General features: G+C 42.4%; 1 pseudogene; it reads left to right on the top strand.

Annotated features, from left to right (window-relative positions):
• The first annotated feature begins 15,202 nt into the window (after positions 1-15,202).
• On the top strand, positions 15,203-21,075 carry LOC128929640 (farnesyl pyrophosphate synthase pseudogene; annotated as a pseudogene).
• Positions 21,076-22,816: the final 1,741 nt, after the last annotated feature.

A 22,816-nucleotide genomic window follows, 5' to 3' on the forward strand; every position in this document is an offset into this window, starting at 1 on the left:
TTAATTACTCTTCTTCTCTGTGGTAAGAATGTAATTAATCAACACGAGGCAAGTTTCCAGGTGATGATGATGGCTACCCATAGGCATCCCTACTTTTGAGTTCAATCAAGAATCTTGGAAATTAGACCTTCTAAATGTTGCTGCTTGTTTAGAGTATGTTCTCAGTGACAAAGATGCCTGCCAGCCCCTTTCAGTTCTCTAGTAAAAAGACCACATGACCCTCCTCCCACTCCCCATAATTCCTCTATTTCTTTTTTACCCCCGTTTCCTGGAGGAAGTTATTCCTAATTTGATTTTTTTTTTTTTGAGACCGAGTTTCGCTCTGTTGCCCAGGCTGGAGTGCAGTGGCGGGATCACGGCTCACTGCAGCCTCGCCTCCCTGCAGCCTCTGCCTCCCTGGTTCAAGCGATTCTCCAGCCTCAGCCTCTTGAGTAGCTAGGACTACAGGCGCGCCACCACGCCCGGCCATTTTTTTTTTTTTAAGCAGAGTTGGGGTTTTGCTACGTTGGCCAGGTGGCTGATTTGCATGACCGTGGCCCTGCGGTTGAGCCACTGCTGCCAGAACCCTTGACCTGGTGGTGCTTCCGCCCCACCGGAAGCACCTTGTTTGGCCCTGCCAACAGCATGGGGGCCGTGTCCCCAGGAAATAGGCCCTCAGCGCCAGGAGGGGGTTTCCTGAGGACAGAGGCCCTGATTGTCGCAGCAGGCCCTGTCGATGGGCTTAACTGTGAAAATCACCCCTTCATGGGTGTATGCAAGGACTTTTGAGGGTGGAGAAGCAGGTACATTCCTGGATAGCTGTGGAGCCAGGGCTCTGCATTTCCCTCTGATGTCTCTGCTGACTGAGATGAGAAGCAGTCCTTTGCTTTATTGCTATTAAATTTGTTGCTTTGAGAGCTGGGCATAAACCATAAAAACAGTGGGGAATCACAAGAAATTTGTGATAATTGCATTTAAGACAGGAACCCATTCGTCAGGTAACACTTATGTGCTGTTAATCAGAGCAATGGTTTCTAAGCCACAGGGTTTGCTTCTCATCTGAGTTCTTCTTTATATTTTATTTTTGGAACTAATCAGGTTTTTGTTTTCTTTTAGGGAAAAATAATAGCAAATGTCAGACTGAACATTATGTAGCTGGATTATTTTTCACAAATTTAAAAGAATTAAAAGCCAGTGGTGCATGGTTGAACTTTTGGATACCTGAGAAGATAATTAATGTTTTGGTTTTTGGTTTTTTTTTAAAGGGACGGAGGGGGAATTTTCATAGTCTTTCCCCAACTCCCATCTTTCACTGATGTCTTAAGCTGACAAGGTGATGGACTTATCAGTCAGAAGTCCCATCATCTATGTCTCCTATAAATCTGTGGCAAGGTTGTCAGAGCACCTCATTTTTTTGTGTGTTCAGGCTGTGAAGACAGTGAGGTTCTGACAAATTAATGTTTGGCCAAAAATGGGTTTTGGCACTCAGCTACAAGAGCAATGAAACGTTTTCAAGGCCAAGGAATTTTTTGGTGTGTGGGTGGTCCTTCTGTCTGCTGAAAATGTTGGAGTAAGCCTTTTTACTTTGCAGAAAGTAGAATCCTGGATTTGTAAAGCTTGAGGTGGGGGTCTTGAGCCTAAAGGGTCTGAGGAAAGAGGAACTTGAAGTTGACTTAACTTGGGCAATAAGTTATTTTACTAGAGCTAGCTTGGAGAGATTGGACACATCTTAAAAATGAACTGATTTTTAAAAATGTGTCAAAATAATATAATCCACGTACTAAACAATATGGAAAACAAGGAAGGGAAAAAATAAGCACATACTTCCCTGTCATTGTAATAAGTTATTGTCATCATCTGCTTTGTTTTTTCTTTCACCTCATTTCCCACTGTGGGAGGCTCTAGCCACACATGTGGAAGGTACACTCCCCATTCATAAGGAGCTCTTGGGGAAAACTGACCAGTAATAAAACATTGTAGATGTTTACAGGTAGGGTAAAGATTTTGAAATAGATGCTGTGAGATCACAGAAGACAGTCAAAGAAGGCTTCCTGGAGGAGTGATTCTTAAATTCAGTTCAGGGAAGCAGACCCTTGAGGATCTGTGACACTTACAGGGTTTAGTGTGTGCCAAAGCAGGAGAAAGCCGCATGTTTTGGCAGTTGCACTTGGTTGATAAGTGCAGAGAGAAGAGTGTGTGAGGGGTGCTGTTGTGTGGGCAGAGGTCAAATTAGGAAAGATCTCATGTACCAGCCAAGAAGGTGGGCTTCACACTGCAGGCAGAGAGCCATTGAAGGACCTAAGTCAGGAATGACAGGGTTTATGCTTAAGGAGGATTATTCTGTCAACTGTGTCAGGGGTGGGGACAAACTGGGGACAGTGGGACCCATTACGGAATTACTGTGGTCATCATTCAAGTAAGGGGAAGTGATGGGAGTGGTTTCAGTAGCAATGATGAGAGATAGAAAGAGAACAGCTTTTGGTGGGAAAGAGTTCCATTTAGATTTAATGATTTGAGGAGCCTGGGTAGTATCCAAATGGAAATATCAAGCTGACTGGTGACTCTGTGCACTAAGGGGAGGTTCTGTCTAAAGTGGTCCAAATGGTCAGGATTTTGGAATCCTTGGCTTGTAGATGGAAGTGGAAGCCAGTTTGGAAAAAGATGTGAAAAATCCCTCTGTAAGAGTGTTGAGGGAATGGAGGAAATAACCTGGGCTTGGTCCTTGGAGACCACCAAACTGAATAAGAGGAGGAAAGGGGGTTTAGGGGCCCAACAAGAAGCTGTGGTGTTAAATGCTTCCCCACAGTCAGATGTTCACTGGATTCAGCAACTAGGCACTTATGCGGGCTTTGGAGAAAACAATTCTGGTGGTTTAGAGTAGAGATCCAGGTTACAGGCTTCTTTTTAACTATGGCCATAAATATGGTGGAAATATAAACATCATCCATATTAAACTCTTAGCTTTTCCTTCCTACTGTAGAGTCCCCATAGCCATTATTTTTAATTGCCTATAGGTATACCAGAAGTAATCTATTTCTTTAGGATAACAGTCACATAAATGGACCAAAGAGTTCTATCATTTTTATGGCTTTTGAAATATACTACCACACTGATATTAAGTTGGGATGTGCTGATTAGCAGTATTGACAGTGTCTTATAGAGTCATTCTTTCTTGCTATAACAGAATATCACACATAATCTATGAACAATAGAAGTTTATTTGCCTCACCGCTCTGGAGGGTGGGAAGTCCAAGATTGAAGGCCTTCTAGAAGCTGAGGGCCTTCTAGCTGTATCATAACGTGGCAGAAGGCATGGGCAAGAGAGAGAGAGGGAAGAGAAGCCAAGCTCATCCTTTTATCAGGAAACTACTCAAGATTAATCCATGCATGAGGGCAGATCCCTCATGACCTAATAACCCCTTAAATGTCCCACCTCTCAACACTGTTGCATTGAGGATTAACTTTCCAACACATGAACTTTGGGGGACAAATTCAAACGATAGCAATCAGTAATGTCTGAAACTGTCAGTTTTTCCACACCCTCATAAAAGTAGCCTTTTACTTCATTAAATTATTTTCTTAATGCAGCAGATGAACAATGGCTTCTCACTGTGTCCTTGTAATAACATCTTGGTTGCCAATGACTATATGTTATAATCACTTTTAGTTACTAGCCAACCAGATTAAAAAAACCACATATTGGATTGGTAGTTTAAAGAGGAAACAGAAAACAAACTTGTCAAAGCATTTGACCATTGTGTGGGGCTGACTGCTCTTGTGCTGTGGTCCTGGATAAAATGCTTGATCTCTCTCGGTCTGTTTCTTGACTAAGATAATTTGTTGATGTTTTCTAAGGTTTTTTCCTCAATTCTAAGATTTTGGGATATTTTGCTCTGTTCTACATTTGCAACTCCTAGTGGCTAGGAGAGTATGGGACCCACAGCTGGCCCCAAATAAACACTGAGAAATTGACTGAAACCTTTGGTATGATCGGAAAGCATAGTCTGTCTTAAAGTAGGAAGATATTACCAACACAACAATAAGAACTCTTGTTCATTAAGAAAAAATAAATAAATTATAGATAATCAAAAAGAAGAAAATAAAAGTAATCTGTCATGCTATTTCTACGATCTTACTCTGCTGTCTGACTCACTCCTGCTTATCCTTAGTTTAAATGTTCCCTTCTTGGGGCCTTGTTGACTGACCCCTATAATAGATTAGGTTCATCTTCTCTCATTCTATTGATCCTTCTTTATTATTGTCACTTCTGAATTATAAATGCTTTACCAGAACAGCAGCCTTATATGTGTGATTAATTACTGTATCCCCAGCATTTAGCACAGAGGCCACATTCTTGTTGCTCAGTAAAGGTTGAATAAACACATAAATTCAAGTAATCATTTTTAACATTTTGGCATATTTTCTTTTGTGCTTTTTCTCTGTGAATATGTCTGTATATCAGGATAAAACATCTCAGAAATGAGATCAGTTTATACCACTGTTTCATGATTTTTTACTCTCATCAAGTCATTTTTGTGTGGTAGCGTATCATTTTATGGTGATTCATTCTTACTCATAGAGCTGCCCTTTTTGTTTCTAACAACATGCATTTGAGCAATGGGTGGTCTGGGTTAAGGATACAACCTGGGACTTAGATTGAAAAAATTGGTCAGTTCAGTTTTTTAAAATGGTCAAACTGTCTAAACTGATAGGCTGTTGGAGAGGTCGGAATGATTTGTCACTGTGAGTACTGGCCCTGTTGGAATCTTTTTTTTTCTTTTTTTTTGAGACAGAGTTTCACTCTTGTTACCCAGGCTGGAGGGTAATGGCACCATCTTGGCTCACTGCAACCTCTGCCTCCTGGGTTCAAGCAGTTCTCCTGCCTCAGCCTCCCAAGTAGCTGAGATTATAGGCCAGTGCCACCACGCTTGGCTAATTTTGTCTTTTAGAGATGGGGTTTCACCATGTTGGTCAGGCTGGTCTCAAACTCCTGTCCTTAGGTGATCCACCCGCCTCAGCCTCCCAAAGTGCTGGGATTACAGGCGTGAGCCACTTCACCTGGCCCCGCTGTTGGAATTTGAAGCAAGTACCAAGGAGACTGAGGAAGGGCAATGATGACTAGCCTCTCCAGTGCACTTTCACTCACGTGATATTGAGTAGTCTTTGCATTAATTCTGTAAGGTAATTAACCCCCCTTACAAATGAAGAAACTGCCTCAGGGTAGTTAGGTAACTTGTCTAAAAGCACACTAGTTCTTTGTAGCTCAGCTACAATTCAAACATAGGTGTTCTAACACTGAGTCCTCTTTTATTTTATTTTTTGTTTTGTTTTTTTGAGACAGAGTCTCACTCTGTTGTCAGGCTGGAGTGCAGTGTGTGAATCTTGGCTCACTGCAACCTCCACCTCCCAGGTTCAAGCTATCCTCCTACCTCAGCCTCTCAAGTAGCTGGTAGCTGGGACTACAAGTGCACACCACCACGCCCAGCTAATTTTTTGTATTTTTTCTTTTTTTTTTTTTTTTGCCAGATAAAAGAATTCAGATGGATTTTTTTTTTTTTTTTTTTTTTTTTTTTTTGTATTTTTAAAAGAGATGGGGTTTCACCATGCTGGCCAAGATGGTCTCAATCTCTTGACTTCGTGATCCACCTGCCCTGGCCTCCCAAAGTGCTGGGATTACAGGCATGAGCCACTGCGCCTGGCCTTTTATTTTATTTTTTTTTAAATGGAGTTTTGCTCTTGTCACCAGGCTGGAGTTAAATGGTGCGATCTTGGCTCACTGCAGCCTCTGCCTTCCAGGTTCAAGTGATTCTCCTGCCTCAGTCTCCCTAATAGCTGGGATTATAGGCACCTGCCACCACACCTGGCTAATTTTTGTATTTTTAGTAGAGTTGGGATTTCACCATATTGGCCAGGCTGATCTCGAACTCCTGACCTCAGGTGATCCACCTGCCTTGGCCTCCCAAAGTGCTGGGATTACAGGCATGAGCCACCTCGCCCAGCCGAGTCCTCATTTTATGTAGACTACCCAGATAGGAGTGTGGAAATCCCTGGTTACAGACTGACCGGCAGTCTCCGCTATTTTGCTAGTAGTGCTGGCCTTGAAATCAGTTCTGGGATTTCATCCTGATGCACATGACCTGTTGTCTCCTCATTGCTGCTGTTTGTCTGTGTTGGATAGTTATTTTTTTCTGTCAAAGTTATGTCTACAAAGCCAGAACCTGAAATAAGTGGGTGATCTCACTTTTAATCAGTAGGCTGAAAGTGCAAGGTATATTGAGTAGCTGAGTGCTATGGTTGGGCTTTCCAGCTCCAGTTTAGCAAACTTTTTATTCAAAGTTTCCACTTCCTTAAGTCTAGCCTTTTGCAAGGATATTAAATACCATTTGAGGGCCAGGCGCGGTAGCTCACACCTATGATCTCAACACTTTGGGAGGCCAAGGCTGGCAGATCACCTGAGGTCAGGAGTTCGAGACCAGCCTGACCAAAACAGTGAAACCCTGTCTCTACTAAAAATACAAAAATTAGCCGGGCATGGTGGCAGGCGCCTGTAATCCTAGCTACTTGGGAGGCTGAGGCAGGAGAATTGCTTGAACCCAGAAGGCAGAGGTTGCAGTGAGCCAAGATCATGCCACTGCACTCCAGCCTGGGTGCAACAGAGTGAGACTCTGTCGAGAGAGAGAGAGAGAGAGAGAGACAGAGAGAGAGAGAGAGAGAGAGAGAGAGACAGAGAAAGAGACAGAGAGAGAGAGAGAGAGAGAGAGAGAGAGAGAGAGAGAGAGGAGGGGGAGGGAGGGGGAGGGAAGAAGGAAAAACAATACCATTTGAAATTTATTCTAACCACCTGGGAAATAGCAGTACATGAGAACTTCCATGGGCCTGTCAGGAACATTACACAGTTTGAACAGCTAAAAAGCACAGTAGCATTTTCAGTTAAAAACTAAGAGCAGTTACACAAGGGTAGCATTTTACTACAGAAATGAGGCTGAAATTGAGTACATTCTTAATCACATTTAGACTCAGAGAATGCACTGCTGGGATAAGCTTTAGCTTTGTTCAAAAAGGACTGTTATTACTAATAATCATTAATCACTATGAGCCATAAAATCTGATACAGAAGACTAAGGTAATTAAAGGAAGAAAAAGTGAGTATTATGTGCAAGAGTCTCATTTGGTCATATACAGCTTCCTGTGGTGTGATTTTAATTTTTAATAACTACTCTTCATTTATGGTGATTCTGTGGCTGGCTGGCTACCAGTGGAGCCTCCCCAGGCTTTTCCTAATAATTTACAAAAACACATTTGTGTGCACACTTAAAAATAGTTAAGATGGTAAAGTTATGAAACATGTTTTTAACCACAAAAAACCCTACACCCACACATTTGCAATGATTCATTATCTCTCTTGAGCATTTCTCTTTTGATCAAAAGGAAGCATTTATTTTAAAAATTCTTTACTAGTTTTAAAAATTACATAAAAATTATTGCAACAAACTTAAATAATAAAGAAATAAACAAAATGAAGAGTTAAAGTTTTCCTCATTCCAGATTGAACCCAACAGGTGCCCACTGGTTATGATTTGTTGTGCAGTGTTTTTTTCTCTAATAGTATATATTTGACGACCTCTAGGTCAAGCACAGTGGCAGCAGCTGAAATGTGGAAACAACCTAAATGTCCATAAACAGATGAATGGATAAACAAAATGTGGTCTAACTATACATCAGAATATTAGCCTAAAAATGGAGTGAAATTCTACATGCTACAACATGAGTGAACCTTGAAAACATAATATGTGAAATAAGACATGTAAAAGGACAAATATTGTATGATTCCACTTATGAAGAATTATTGTATAATGGCTATAGAGTATCTGTTCAGGATGATTAAAGAGAGGGAAATAGTGGTGATAGTTAAACAACGTTGTGAATATACTTAATACCACTTTAATTATTCATGTAAAAACAGTTAAAATGGTGAATTTTTTGTTAGTATATGTGTGTGTGTGTGTGTCTCTCTCTCTATACATACACATATTATATTATATTATATTATATTATATTATATTATATTATATTATATTATATTATATTATATTTTAGATGGAATCTCGCCCTGTTGCCCAAGCTACAGTGCAATGGCATGATCTCGGCTCACTGCAAGCTCTGCCTCCTGGGTTCAAGTGATTCCCCTGCCTCAGCCTCCTGGGTAGCTGGGACTACAGGTGCATGCCACCGTGCCCAGCTAATTTTTTTATTTTTTAGTAGAGACAGGGTTTTACCATGCTGGCCAGGCTGGTCTCAAACTCCTGATCTTGTGATCCACCATCTCAGCCTGGCCTGTGTCAAAGAAAAACAGGGAGCATGTAATTTTCTATACTATTCTATAAACACAAATGGTGGCTCACACCTCTAGTCCCAGCACTTTGGGAGGCTGAGTTGGGCAGATCACTTGAGCCCAGGGTTTCAAGACCAGCCTCAGCAACATAGCAAAACCCCTGTGTCTACAAAAAAAAAACAAAAAATTAGCCAGGTGTGTTGGCACGTGCCTGTGGTCTCAGCAACTTGGGAGGCTGAGGTGGGAGCATCACATGAGTGTGGGAAGTCAAAGCCCCTGCAGTAAGCCATAATCATGCTCTGCACTCCAGCCCAGGGGACAGAATGAGATCCTGTCTCCAAGCCTTTCCACCCCCACCGACACACTTACAAAAGATAAATAATAAAAATGCAAAAAAAATTATTTTTTGAGATGAACTCTTGTTCTGTCACCCAGGCTGGAGAGCAGTGGCACAATCTCGGCTCACTGCAACCTCCATTGCCCAGGTTCAAGTGATTCTCCTGCCTCGGCCTCCTAAGCAGCTGGGATTACAGGTGCCAGCCACTACACCCGCCTAATTTTTGTATTTTGAGTAGAGATGTGGTTTCACCATTTTGACCAGGCTGATTTCAAACTCCTGGCCTCAAGCGATCCACCTGTCTTGACCTTCCAAAGTGCAAGGATTACAGGCATGAGTTGCCACACCTAGCCTAAATGTCTATTATTTCTTTGTGATGAGCACATTCAAAATCTGGTTATTTTGTCTTTGCCACTGTTTTTCTTCTGGTCTTTAGGTTGTGTTTTGTTTGTTTGTTTGAGATTGCATCTTGTGTTGCTCAGGCTAACCTGGAACTTCTGGACACGAGCAGTCTTCCTGCCTAGCCTCACAAGTAGCTGAAACAACAGGCATGCACAACTGCACCTAGCTTCTAGTTATTTTGAAATATACAATACATTATTGTTAACTCTAGTCATTTTGCTATGCAGTAGAACACCAGAACTTATTCCTTCTATCTAACTGTAGCTTTGCACCCATTTATTAACCTCTCACCATTCCTCCTGCCTTTCTTCCTCTCCAGGCTGAGTGCAGTGGCATGATCTCAGCTCACTTCAACCTTCACCTCCTAGGTTCAAGTGATTCTCGTGTCTCAGCCTCCCAGTCAGCTAGGATTACAGGTGCATGCCACCATGCTCAGCTAATTTTTGTACTTTAAGTAGAGGTGGAGTTTTACCATGTTGGCCAGGCTAGTCTCAAACTCCTTACCTCAAGTCATCCACCTGCATTGGCCTCCCAAAATACAGAGATTACAGGCATGAGCCACTGTGTCCAGCCTCTACTCTTTACTTCTATGAGGTCAGCATTATAGATTCCACGTATGAGTGAGATCATGCAATATTTGCCTTTCTAGGCCTGGCTTATTTCACTTAACATAATCTCTTTCAGGTTTATCCATGTTGCTGCAAATTTTTTATGGCCAGGTAGGTTTGGTTTGTTTGTTTGTTTGTTTGTTTGTTTTTGAGACAGAGTCTTAGTCGGTCACCCAGGCTAGAGTGCATAAATTGTGTTTTTATATAGATGGCTTAAAGTTTATATCAGACTTCAGACTAAGTTATGCAGCAGTAACTAACAACTTCCAAGTCTTAATGCCTTACAGTTACAAAGGTCTATTTCTTGTTCATGTTACATAACTTTTACAGGTTGGGTACAACTCTGTGCCATATCCTCTTCATTTAAGAATCTAGGATGAAGGATATGCTCTTATGGGATATGTTGCCATTCTGTGTTCAGAGGAAAAAATCATGGAAGCATGAGACTCTTAAAGTTAAAGCTAGTCATATAATCTAGCCTGAAATTATTGGGATGAGAAAATACAATCCTCCTATAGGAAAGGGCAGTGATTATTTGGAGCAGTATATAATTATGTATATAATTACATAATTACTATAGGGTTATAACCAGAAATAAGACACTTGTCTATGGCCATGGAGGAAGGGAAACATCTATACATATGAGACCTCACTATAAGGTAGTGCATGATCTGGAATCATGCCATCTGAATGGGGCAACACCCCTGAGCCCTAATGTGGGGCCCAGTTCAGATCCCAGTACCTGCTTAGACTGGAACACAGCACCACAGAAATTAATAGGAAAGGGCACAAGGAAACAATTCCCACGATAAACTCTCAAACATAAATTACAAAATATTTGAGGAGATTCAGCCCTATCAAGGAAAATCTACAAATCCAACAAATAGGAGAATTTATCTCAAGATAATGGGCACATCCAAAAGACATTAAAATAAAAAGTACACCTAAAATATTTAAAGATATAACAGATGGACTGGTATCAGTGAAGTAAGATTAGGAGGCAGTGAAATAAGAACAAGTAGTTGTGAAGAAGATAGTAGTTGAAATTTAAAACTGCTAGGCTGGACATATTTGAAGAGAGAATTAGTAAATTGGAAGATGGGACTGAAGAAAACTCTTAGAGTACAGAACAAAAAGGTAATCAGTTGATGTCATGGAGGATAGATTGAGATGTTTTAGCCTCTGTAAACTAGGGTTTCCTAGAAGGAAACAATAAAGTGAAGACAGCAATATTTGAAAATAGCATAGCTGAGAATTTTTCAGCATTTAAGAAGGACACAAATTATCAGGTTGAAACCACTGAATGCTGAGACACATTGTACAAAAAGAAAAAAAAAAGAAAGTACATTTAGAACATTGCAGTGAAATGACAAAATATTGGAAATAAAGAGAATCCTCTTAAAAGCTACCAGGAGGTAAAGACTTATCTACAAAGGAATGAGAATCAGAATAACAGTATGCTTATTTTTAACACAAATAATTGCCAAAATCAATGAACTAACACCCTCAGAGTACTGAAGGAAAAGAATTTGAACTTTGAATTTCATGCCAGCTAAACTATCAATAGTATGTACATAATAGAGATATTGTAACACACACAAGAACCAAAAGAACTTACTACCAACAGACCTTTGCTGAAAGGACAACTAAAAACTGCTTCAGCTAGAAGAAAAATGAATCCAAAAGGAAAGAGCATGATGCCACAAGAAAAGGTGAAAAAGAGAAATTGGTAAAACATGTTGACAAGTCTTAAATAAAATAATAATTTTAATAACAGTTTTTGTGTGTGTATTTAAAGTTAAGCTGATAATTACATTTTAGGCCAAAACTAAGGGAGATATTTCAGAAAAAAGCTAAAGAATGTTAAGATCATTGTTTTGTTCAGGAGACTTGAAATACTGGTTAGTTTTAGACTTTGCTGGAAAAATACTGATATGGTTTGGCTGCGTCCCCACCCAACTCTCATTTTGAATTATAGTTCCCATAATCCCCATGTGTCATGGGAGGGCCTTGGTGGGAGGTAATTTAATCATGGGGATGGTTACCCTCATGCTGTTTTCATGACAGTGAGTTCTCACAAGATCTGATGGTTTTATAAGGGGCTTTCCCCTTCTACTGGGCACTTCTACTTGCTGCTGCCATGTGAAGAAGGATGTGTTTGCTTCCCCTTCCGCCATGATTGTAAGTTTCTTGAGGCCTCCCTCCTGCAGAACTGTGAGTCAATTAAGCTTCTTTCCTTTCTAAATCATCCCATCTTATGCAGTTCTTTCTATCAGCATGAGAACAGACTAATGCAAATACAAAATAAAATGTTTAAAATGTAAGTGATATGACTGACTAGAAGATGAATAACAGAGCATATAACTTAATTATTAGAAGAAGAAAAATGGAATAAAGAAAATTTTATCAGTTTGGTAGAAGGCAAGAGAGATAAAAATGCAAAAAAAAAAAGGAATAGAAAGTAGAAAAAAACAAGACGGCAAATCTATATCCAAATATGTCTGTGATCACTATTAGTATATATATATATATATATTAAATTCCTCTATTAAAAGCAGAGACTCTGACTGGATTTTAAAAATACTATTTATGAGAAACACTTCTTGGCCATAATCTCAGCTACTCAGTAGGATGAAGAGGGAGGATTACTTGAGCCCATGAGTTTGAGACCAACCTGGGCAATTTAGTAAGACCCCGTCTCTAAAAATGAAAATAAAAATAAACTACCCAGGCATGGTGGCACACACCTGTAGTCTTAGCTACTTGGAAGGTTAAGGTGTGAGCCCAGGAGTTAAAGGCTGCAGTGAACTATGTAGGAGTTGAGTCCTGGAGTTAAAAGCTGCAGTGAACTGTGATTGCACCACTGCACTCCAGCCTGAGTGCATTCTAGCCTGCACGCACTCTAGCGAGGGTGACAGACTTCATTCCTAAAATAAATAAAAATAAATAAGAAAGAAAGAAACACTTCTAAAAAATGTGACACTGTAATTAAAAATAAAAGAATGGAAAACAGTATTTCAGATGTGTGGGGAAGAAAACTGGGTAGTTAGGGGTGAGGTATGGGAGGTAAGACATCACTGATACCCTTTTAAATTTTGAACCACATGAATGTATTTCTTTCTCAACAAACAAAATTCTCATTTACTAGCATCAATAAAGTTGGTGTAACAATATAATAGTATCATATTAATGATAAAATAATGATATCAGGCCAAATAACATTTAAGGAGAAATATGCACAAAGGTTATTTTATCTCACAGAAAGAAAGCCTACTAAGAAATAAGAACCATACATTTCTTTACATCCAATAAAACCATTAAAATATATAAAACAAACCTGACCAGGCATGGTGGCTCACACCTGTAATCCCAGCACTTGGGAGGCCAAGGCAGGTGGATCACCTGAGGTCAGGAGTTTGAGACCAGCCTGGCCAACATGGTGAAACCCCATCTCTACTAAAAATACAAAAATTAGCTGGGTATGGTGGTAGGCCCCTGTAATCCCAGCTACTCAGGAGGCTGAGTCGAGAGAATCACTTGAACCCGACAGGCAGAGGTTGCAGTGAGCCCAGATCGCACATTGCACTCCAGCCTGGGCAACAAGAGTGAAACCCCATCTCAAAAAATAAAAATAAAATATATAAAACAAACCTAATAGAATTTTACAAATTTACAATCATAATGGGAGATTTTAACACACTAAAGAATTGATGTCTGTTTTTACACACACAAACATAAGGTATAATGACAGAAGGTAATCTTAGTATATAATAGTTACACTAAAGAACCCTGAATCAGTCAGGGTTCGGTTCAGGAAACCCAAATCACTCCAAGAATTTCAAGTACAAAAGAAGATAGGGAATTAGCTGCTTCCAATATCATTGCCAGACTTGCAATTATTTAAGTCTTCACATATGTAATTTTGAAAAATTGCTTATAACAGTTTCTGGCAGCTAGTATGTATTATGTGAGTATTAGATAAACTTTTAGAAGATACATAGGCCGGGCGTGGTGGCTCATGCCTATAATCCCAGCAGTTCGGGAGGCCGAGGCAGGTGGATCATGAGGTCAAGAGATCAAGACCATCCTTGAAACCCCATCTCTACTAAAAATACAAAAATTAGCTGGGCATGGTGGTGCACGCCTGTAGTCCCAGCTACTCAGGAGGCTGAGGCAGGAGAATTGCTTGAACCCAGGAGGCAGAGGTTTCAGTGAGCTGAGATCATGCCATTGCACTCCAGTCTGGGTAGCAACAGTGAAACTCCATCTCAAGAAAAAAAAAAAAAGATACATAAAGTGGAGGACTGTCGTGGGATTAGTGATTTCAAAGTCATATCATCATAGCTGTAATTCAGATGTCAGGAAGCTGTCACTGCTGCTGCCACCACAATCTTCTCATGTCCACAAAGGTAGTGATTAGACACTGGAATATTGAGTCCAGGGGCAATCATTTCAACCTGGCTTGCCAGCCACCACAGCAGGAGGACAAGGGGCTCCACATCTTTTCCATCTTCCTGCTCTTGTATATATGTATTTGATTTATCAAAGCTAAATCATATCCAGAACTTGCTGTCACATAGTCTGGGAAATGTGATTGATTTATTTATTTATTTAGCCTTTCAGCCCTGTGTTGCAGTAGGGAACAGCGAAGTAGATAAGAATGAATGTCAAGCACCAATTGGTAGCAGCAAGTACAAATAACTAGGAATCAGTTTAAGGAAAAATGTATAAGACCTGGTCGGGCTCAGTGGCTCATGTCTGTAGTCCCAACACTTTGGGAGGCCGAGGCGGGCAGATCACTTGATGCCAGGAGTTCGAGACCAGCCTAGCCAACATGGAAAAAACCCAATCTCTACTAAAAATACCAAACTTTGTTGGGAGTGATGGTGCACACCTGTAACTCCAGCTACAAGGGAGACTGAGGCATGAGAATTGCTTGAACCCAAGAGGTGGAGGTTGCAGTGAGCTGAGATCATGCCACTGCACTCCAGCCTGGGTGACAGAGTAAGGCTTCCTCTCTCTCTCAAAAAAAAAAAAGGTATATATATATATATATATATATATATATATATATATATATATATATAAAACCTATGACCTTTATGAAGAAAACTTAAAAAATAGCACTGAGGGACACAAAGGAGACCTGAACAAATGGAAGAACATTGCACGTGCTTGGATCAGAAGACTCAACCTCATAAAGAGTTAAATTCTCTAACTTAATTTATAAATGTAGGAGCAACAAAAATGCTGACACTTGTTTAGAACTAGATATGCTGATTCTAATATTCCCATGGAAAAAGAAATGAGAATGGTGAGGATAAAACTGAAAAAAAGTAGATCAATTTTACAGGAACTGGCCCTACCAGATCTTAAAACACTCAGCCCTCAAAAATGAAAACAGTCAAGCATTGATGAATGAATAGACATGTCAATAAAACAATAGAAAATCAAAGATTAAAATGCATGAGAAAATATATGTTTTTTAAAAAATTTATTTATTTAACTTTAGGTGCATACTGTATGTGGCATTTCTCCCCATGTTATCCCTCCCCACCCACCCTTACTCCACCCCGCCGCTGTCTCTCCCCTACCCCCATATGTTAAGAGGACTATCTCAAATCGGTGAGTGAAAGATAGACTATTTAATAAATTGTATTGAAAAATCAGAAAGTTATCTGGAAAAAGAAATTGCCTTCCACAAAGCATACACCAGAAAAACTCCCAGTGGTTAGAGGTTAAAGATAAATGTACAACACAAAACCATAAAAGTACTAGAAGGAAACAGGAGAATTCCTTCTTAACTGTGGCATAAAGAAGTGGTCATTCCAACCTTGGCTGTACAGTTTTGCAGAAAGAAAGAAAGAAGCAAAGTCAAAAAACAAATGAAAAGCTTAGAAAAAAAACAAAACTTGGAACTACACCCCAAAGGACCAGGCCCCCTAATATATATAAAAGCTTAAAAAATAATTTTTTAGGCCAGGCATGGTGGCTCATGCCTGTCATCTCAGCACTTTGGGAGGCCGAGGTGGGCAAATCACCTGAGGTGAGAAGATCGAGACCAGCCTGACTAACATTCAGAAACCCCATCTCTACTAAAAATACAAAATTAGCTGGGTGAGGTGGCACATGCCTGTAATCCCAGCTATTTGGGAGGCTGAGGCAGGAGAATCACTTGAACCTGGGAGGCAGAGGTTTGCAATGAGCTGAGATCGCACCATTGCACTCCAGCCTGGGCAACAAGAGTGAAACTCTGTCTCAAAAAAACAGTAATTAAAAAAACCCAGAGCTTATGATCAAAAATCAATTAAATAAGAATCAACAACCAAATAGAAAAATGAGCAAAGCATATGAACAGACAGTTTTACATAGAAAATATAAAGTCCCGTAAGTACATGAAAATATACTCAACATCTTTCAGAATAAGAGAAAAGAAATTTCAATCTAGACTGAGGTGCCATTTTTTACCTATCAAATTGTCATAAATTCAAAAGTTTAATAATATACTTCATAGGTGAAGCTTTGGGGGAAACAATGGATGGGAATATCAATTGTTTCAGCCTCTCTGGAATTCAATTTGTCAATTTTTGTCAGAATTACAAATGCATGTATCTCTTGATCAAGCAATACCATTTCTGATCATTTATACCGCAGATATACCCACACATGCTAATTCATATATGTATAAGGTTATTCATTGTGCATTGTATATAATAGAAAATATTGTAAATAATTCATTTGCCCCCAAAATGTGACCAAGTGAATAATGTCTGAGACATCCAACAATGGAACACTAGGTAGCCACAATAAAGAAGTAGGAAGCTCTTATCTACCTATGGCAAGATCTCCAAGAAATATTATTGAATGGAGAAAGCTAGGTACACATCCGTATATACAGTATGCCACCTTTTATGTGGCAAAGGGGTGGGAGAATAAATACAGATTCATGTTTGATTATGAACCCCAAAAGTTCTAAATGGGGTCCAAAATTTAGTGGTATAAATTATGTGATCACATTACTGCAAGCCTAATGAAATTACTGCAGTGAGTGTAGGCAGCAGGCTAGCTAGCAGACCTGGAGTTCCAAAAGTCAATTGCCAATCACGTTATAGACAAATAAGTATTACTGGGGGAGAATAGAGGTTGCCTGGGAGTGGGATGCATTGGGTTTAAGGAGACAGGGTGAGAGCAAGCTTTTTCACTGTGTAATTAAAAAAAAATTTTTTTTTGAGACAGACACTCTGTCACCCAGGCTGAAGTGCACAGTCATGGCTCACTGCAACCTCTGCCTCCTGGACTCAAGCAATCCTTCCACCTAAGCCTCTCGAGTAGCTGGGACTACAGGTGTGCACCACCATGCCTTGCTAATTTTTGTACATTTTTGTAGAGACAGGTTTCACTGTGTTGCCGGTGCTGGTCTTGACCTCCTGACCTCAAGCAATCCTCATGCCTTGGCCTCCCAAAGTGCTGGAAATATAGGCATAAGCCAACTTGCCCAGCCTTAAAAAAGGCTTTGAATGCATTAACTATTAAAAATATTTGAAAAAATTTTGAATTAAAAAAAAGATCTAAGCTGGTTATTCTAGTTAGAAAAAGAAACAAATTTTAAAAAGAAAGAAAAAAAAAAGATCGCCAGGCATGGTGGCTCATGCCTGTATTTTCAGCACAGAGGGAGACCAATTTGAGTGCTACAGTTATGGGATATTTGAGGTGTCATTTTTCTTTCTTTCTTTTTTTTTTTGAGACAGAGTTTTGCTCTTGTTACCCAGGCTGGAGTGCAATGGTGCTATCTTGGCTCACCACAACCTCTGCCTCCTGGGTTCAGGCAATTCTCCTGCCTCAGCCTCCTGAGTAGCTGGGATTACAGGCACCCACCACTGTGCCCAGCTAATTTTTTGTATTTTTAGTAGAGATGGGGTTTCACCATATTGACCAGGATGGTCTCAATCTCTTGACCTCGTGATCCACCCTCCTCGGCCTCCCAAAGTGCTGGGATTACAGGCTTGAGCCACTGCACCCGCCCGAGGTGTCATTTTTCTAGTGGAAAACCTCTGTGGCTAGTGGTATCTTTCCCCAAGTTTTGCTCAGGCCCACTGGAGTCATTTCACCCTCTTGGCCTGGCAGGCTACATTTGGCTCATGCTACCAGCTTGGATCCCACGCCTATCAAGGAAGTCAGACATGGGTCCCACACCTGTCAAGCAAGGGGTGTGTGAGTGAGTGTGGGGTCTGGCCACTGCACAGTCAGTCATGCTGGGTGCTGCAGCCGGTTGAGCAGCTCCAAGTGCTGGCACAGGCACAGGCACTGGCTCTCTGTGAGGCTGTGGCTGGACCAGGTGCACTACAAGCAGCTTCTGTGGCTGGAATCAGGGAACAAGCATTCAGAAGCTTGAAGACACCAGGAACCGCAGGGCCCCAAAGAGGGAGTCACAATCCTGGCTCAAGGAACTCCCAGGTCTGGGCTCCCCCGTGGGCTGCAGCTCTTCTCTCCTTCTCTTCACCTGCAACATGGTGAGTAAGGGGCATGTTTCAGCCCTGTTTGTGTTACAGCTCTTTTAGCCCTGCCATTCCGTGGTCCTGAGTTCTTGTCCTATGACCAGGAAGAATAAGGTACACAGATAAGTGGAGGGTGAGCAAGATGAAGAGGAGTTTTATTAAGTGCTAGAACAGCTCAATCTACCACAGGGGGCAGCTCCTTTCCACAGCCGAGTATCCCAACAGATGTTTAGCTCCTAGCAAAGTGGAGACCCTGGGGTGGAAAGCTCCTCTCTGCAGGTAGGTTGTCTCAACATCTCTGCAGCTCTGAGCAAAGAGGAGGGCCTGGAGTGGGTAGCTCCTCTCTGCATCTGGTCATCCTGAGGTTTGCCCAGCTCTGGCTGAGCCTGGACTTTTATGCATCTCAGAGGGGAGGAACTGCATACCAGTTGCTTCATGCGCGGCCATGAGCGGACCCAGAAAAGGCACCACAAGTTCCTACTCTGGTTTGCAGTACAGGCAGCCCAGCCCCAGTGTTGGGGCCTCATGGGGGACCCTCCCTCTTCCACCCAGGAGCCTGTCTGCCTCCCTTTGCTGTTCATGGTGCCCAGACTGTTACTGCCAAGGGGCTTCTGAAAGCCAGTGCTGAGCTGCCCTCAGCCCCCACTTGACTTCCCTCTCATGCTCATGGGAACCAGAAATCCAGAGGGGGCCAAGGTGGCAGGAGGCTGGCATATCACCACTTCCCTGAGCATGTGCTCTTCTGGCTGTCTTGGCCCCAACTTAGTTAGCTCTGAGATTGGCACAGGCACCAAAAGCAGGGAGAAGCCAGGCAGTGAGAGCAGGCATTTCCCAGCCTGCAAGGTCAGGTGGGCCTTTTGAGCCCCCCAAGAGTGCAGGGATGCCTTGATCCACAGCCACGGTTTGAGTGGCTGCAGCTGCCCCTGGGCAGGGGGGTGGTGTTTCTGCCTGCTCCATGGAGGCCCAGGTCTGAAGTTGCACCAGGGAGGGCAGGGTTCCTGCTTGTTCCTGCCCCCTCTCCCCCACAAGAGCACAGGGAGGCCCAGGACAGCAGTTGATTTGGGCAGCTATAGCTGCCCTCCAGGCAGGGCTGCCAGAAGGAGCGGGAGGCCTGTACCCACAGCAACGACTAGGATGGCTGCAGCTGCACCTGGGGAGCGCCCACCCCACCAACTCAGAAGGGGCCGGGCTCCCACTTCTCTCTGGCTCTACACAGTGTGCAGCCCTGGCCACGCGCCTCCTACTGCAGTGAGTGCGATGGCAGCAGTCACTCCAGATAGGCTGTTGTTGCTTTCACTCAGGTGGGAGGAACACTTGAGTCCAGTAGTTCGTGACCAGCCTGGGCAACTTGAGTCCAGCAGTTTGAGACCAGCCTGGGCAACATGGTAAAACCCCCACCTCTAAAAATATTAGCCAGGTGTAGTGGTGCACACCTGTAGTCCAAGTTACTCAGGAGGCTGAAGTGGGAGGATCACTTGAGCTCAAGAGGTTGAAACTGCAGTGAGCCATGAGCACCACTGTACTCCAGCCTGGGTGACAGAGTGAGACTTTGTCTCAAAAAAAAGAAAAGCAGATAAAAACAATGATGTTAATGACTTGAACAAGAGAACTGACAAATGTGGTCTGGTAGGTTTGTATAGAAGCATATACCCAACAAATAGAGAATATGAATTCTTATCAAGCATGCATGTAAAGTATTTTTTTAAACAGTGGACCACTCTCTGATCCAAGTTAGATTTTTTTTTTAAAAAAGAGTTACAGACTGAGCAGGAACCTGCAACCAGGAACAGAGCCCTTTGCTCCTCCCTCAGAATGAATGGAGATGTTTATGCCCAAGAAAAGCAGGATTTCGTTCAGCACTTCTCCCAGATCGTTAGGGTGCTGACTGAGGATAAGATGGGGCACCCAGAGACAGGAGATGCTATTGCCCGGCTCAAGGAGGTCCTGGAGTACAACGCCATTGGAGGCAAGTGTCACCGGGGTTTGACGGTGTTAGTAGCGTTCCGGGAGCTGGCGGAGCCAAGGAAACAGGATGCTGATAGTCTCCAGCAGGCCCTGACTGTGGGCTGGTGTGTGGAACTGCTGCAAGCTTTCTTCCTGGTGACAGATGACATCATGGATTCATCCCTCACCTGCCAGGGACAGATCTGCTGGTATCAGAAGCCAGGTGTGGGTCTGGATGCCATCAGTGACGCTGTCCTTCTGGAAGCATGTGTCTACCGCCTGCTGAAGCTCTACTGCTGGGAGCAGCCCTATTACCTGAACCTGATTGAGCTCTTCCTGCAGAGTTCCTATCAGACTGAGATTGGGCAGACCCTGGACCTCATCACAGCCCCTCAGGACAATGTGGATCTCGACAGATTCACTGAAAAGAGGTACAAATCCATTGTCAAGTACAAGACGGCTTTCTACTCCTTCTACCTTCCTGTAGCTGCAGCCATGTAATGGCAGGAATTGATGGCGAGAAGGAGCATGCCAATGCCAAGAAGATCCTGCGGGTGATGGGAGAGTTCTTTCAGATTCAGGATGATTACCTTGACCTCTTTGGGGACCCCAGTGTGACTGGCAAAGTTGACACTGACATCCAGGACAACAAATGCAGCTGGCTGGTGGTCCAGTGTCTGCAACGGTCCACTCCGGAACAGCGCCAGATCCTGAAGGAAAATTACAGGCAGAAGGAGGCTGAGAAGGTGGCCAGAGTGAAGGCATTATATGAGGAGCTGGATCTGCCAGCTGTGTTCTCGAAGTATGAGGAAGACAGTTACAACCACATTATGGCTCTGATTGAACAGTACGCAGCGCCCCTGCCCCCAACTATCTTTCTGGGGCTTGCGCGCAAAATCTACAAGCGCAAAAAGTGACCTAGAGACTGCAAGGGTGGAGAGGAGTCTCTCAATAAATAAATTATTGTGAAAAAAAAAAGAGTTACAAATATTAAAGAAATTTTATCACATGGAGTGTTTCTTATCACAGTGCCATAAAATTAGGAACCAATAATAAAGGGAAAGCCCAGAAATCACACTATGTTTGTAAACTAAAAGCCTCACTTCTTAATAATTGATGCATTGAAAAAGGAGACAGTGAAAGGTACCAAATATTTGGAACTGAATGATGAAACCCTGTAAAACACACTAGCAAACCCATCAAACACTGTGGGATGCAGATAAAGCAGTGTCTTTATTAGCAAACAAAAATATTGAAAACATATGATTTAGTGCTCAACTTAAGGCTGGAGAACGGGCCAGGCATGGTGGCTCACACCTGTAATCCCAGAACTTTGGGAGGCAAAGGCGGGGGTGGATTACCTGAGGTCAGGAGTTCAAAACCAGCCTAGCAAACATGATGAAACCCTGTCTCTACTAAAAAATACAAAAATTAGCTGGGTGTGGTGGTAGGCACCTGTAATCCCAGCTACAGGGGAGGCTGAGGCAGGGAGAATTGCTTGAACATGAGAGGTGGAGCTCAAGCCACTGCACTCCAGCCTGGAAGACAGAGCAAGACTCCATCTTAAAAAAAAAAAAAGGCTACAGAATGAGCAAAAAGCCGAACCCAGTGAATGCAGAATACAAAAAAATTAGCCAGGCGTGGTGGTGTGTGCCTATAATCCCAGCTACTCAGGAGGCTGAGGCAGGAGAATCACTGGAACCTGTGAGGTGGAGGTTGCAGTGAGCCAAGATTGTGTCACTGCACTCCAGCCTGGGTGACAGAGTGAGACTCTGTCTCAAAACAGAGAAAAAGGAAGCTGGGCATGGTGGCTCGTGCCTGTAATCCCAGCACTTTGGGAGGCTAAGGCGGACGGATCATGAAGTCAGGATTTGAGACCAGGCAACATAGTGAAACCCTGTCTCTATTAGAAATACAAAAATTAGCCAGGTACAGTGGCACATGCCTGTAGGCAGCAGAATCGCTTGAACCAGGGATGTGGAGGTTGTAGTGAGCCAAGACCATGCCATTGCACTCCAGCCTGGTTGACAAAGTAAGACTGTCTCAGAAAAAAAAAAAAGAAAGAAAGAAAGAAAGAGAAAGAAAGAAAAAAAAAGAAAGAAAGAAAGAAAAAGAAAGAAAGGAAAGAAAGAAAGAGAGAGAGAGAAAGAAAGAAAAGAAAAGAAAAGAAATAGCCAATTAGAACAGAAACAACGGGCCAGGCACATTGGCTTATGCCTGTAATCCTAAAACTTTGGGAGGCCAAGGTTGGAGGACCCCTTGAGTCCAGGAGTTCAAGACCAGTCTGGACAACATGATGAAATCTTGTCTCCACAAAAAATACAAAAATTAGCCAAGTGGAGTGGTGTGTGCCTATAGTCCCAGCTACTCAGAAGCCTGAGGTGGGAGGATCACCTGAGCCTGGGAAGTTGAGGCTGCAGTGAACTGTGATCATGCCACTGCCCTCCAGCCTAGGTGAGAGAGTGAGACCCTGTCTCAAACAGGAAAAGGAACATAAACAATAAGAGAGAGACCATTCATATTAGCAAGACAATAAGATATTTACAAATAAAAGGGAAACTTCACTGGCATGGTGGCTCACGCCTATAATCCCAGCACTTTAGGAGGCCCAGGTGGGTGGATCACGAGGTCAGGAGTTCGAGATCAGCCTGGCCAATATGGTGAAACCCCGTCTCTACTGAAAAAAAATACAAAAAATTAGCTCGGTTTGGTGGCATGC

This window comes from Callithrix jacchus, chromosome 14 (genome assembly GCF_049354715.1).
Source record: "Callithrix jacchus isolate 240 chromosome 14, calJac240_pri, whole genome shotgun sequence".
Taxonomy (NCBI): domain Eukaryota; kingdom Metazoa; phylum Chordata; class Mammalia; order Primates; family Cebidae; genus Callithrix; species Callithrix jacchus.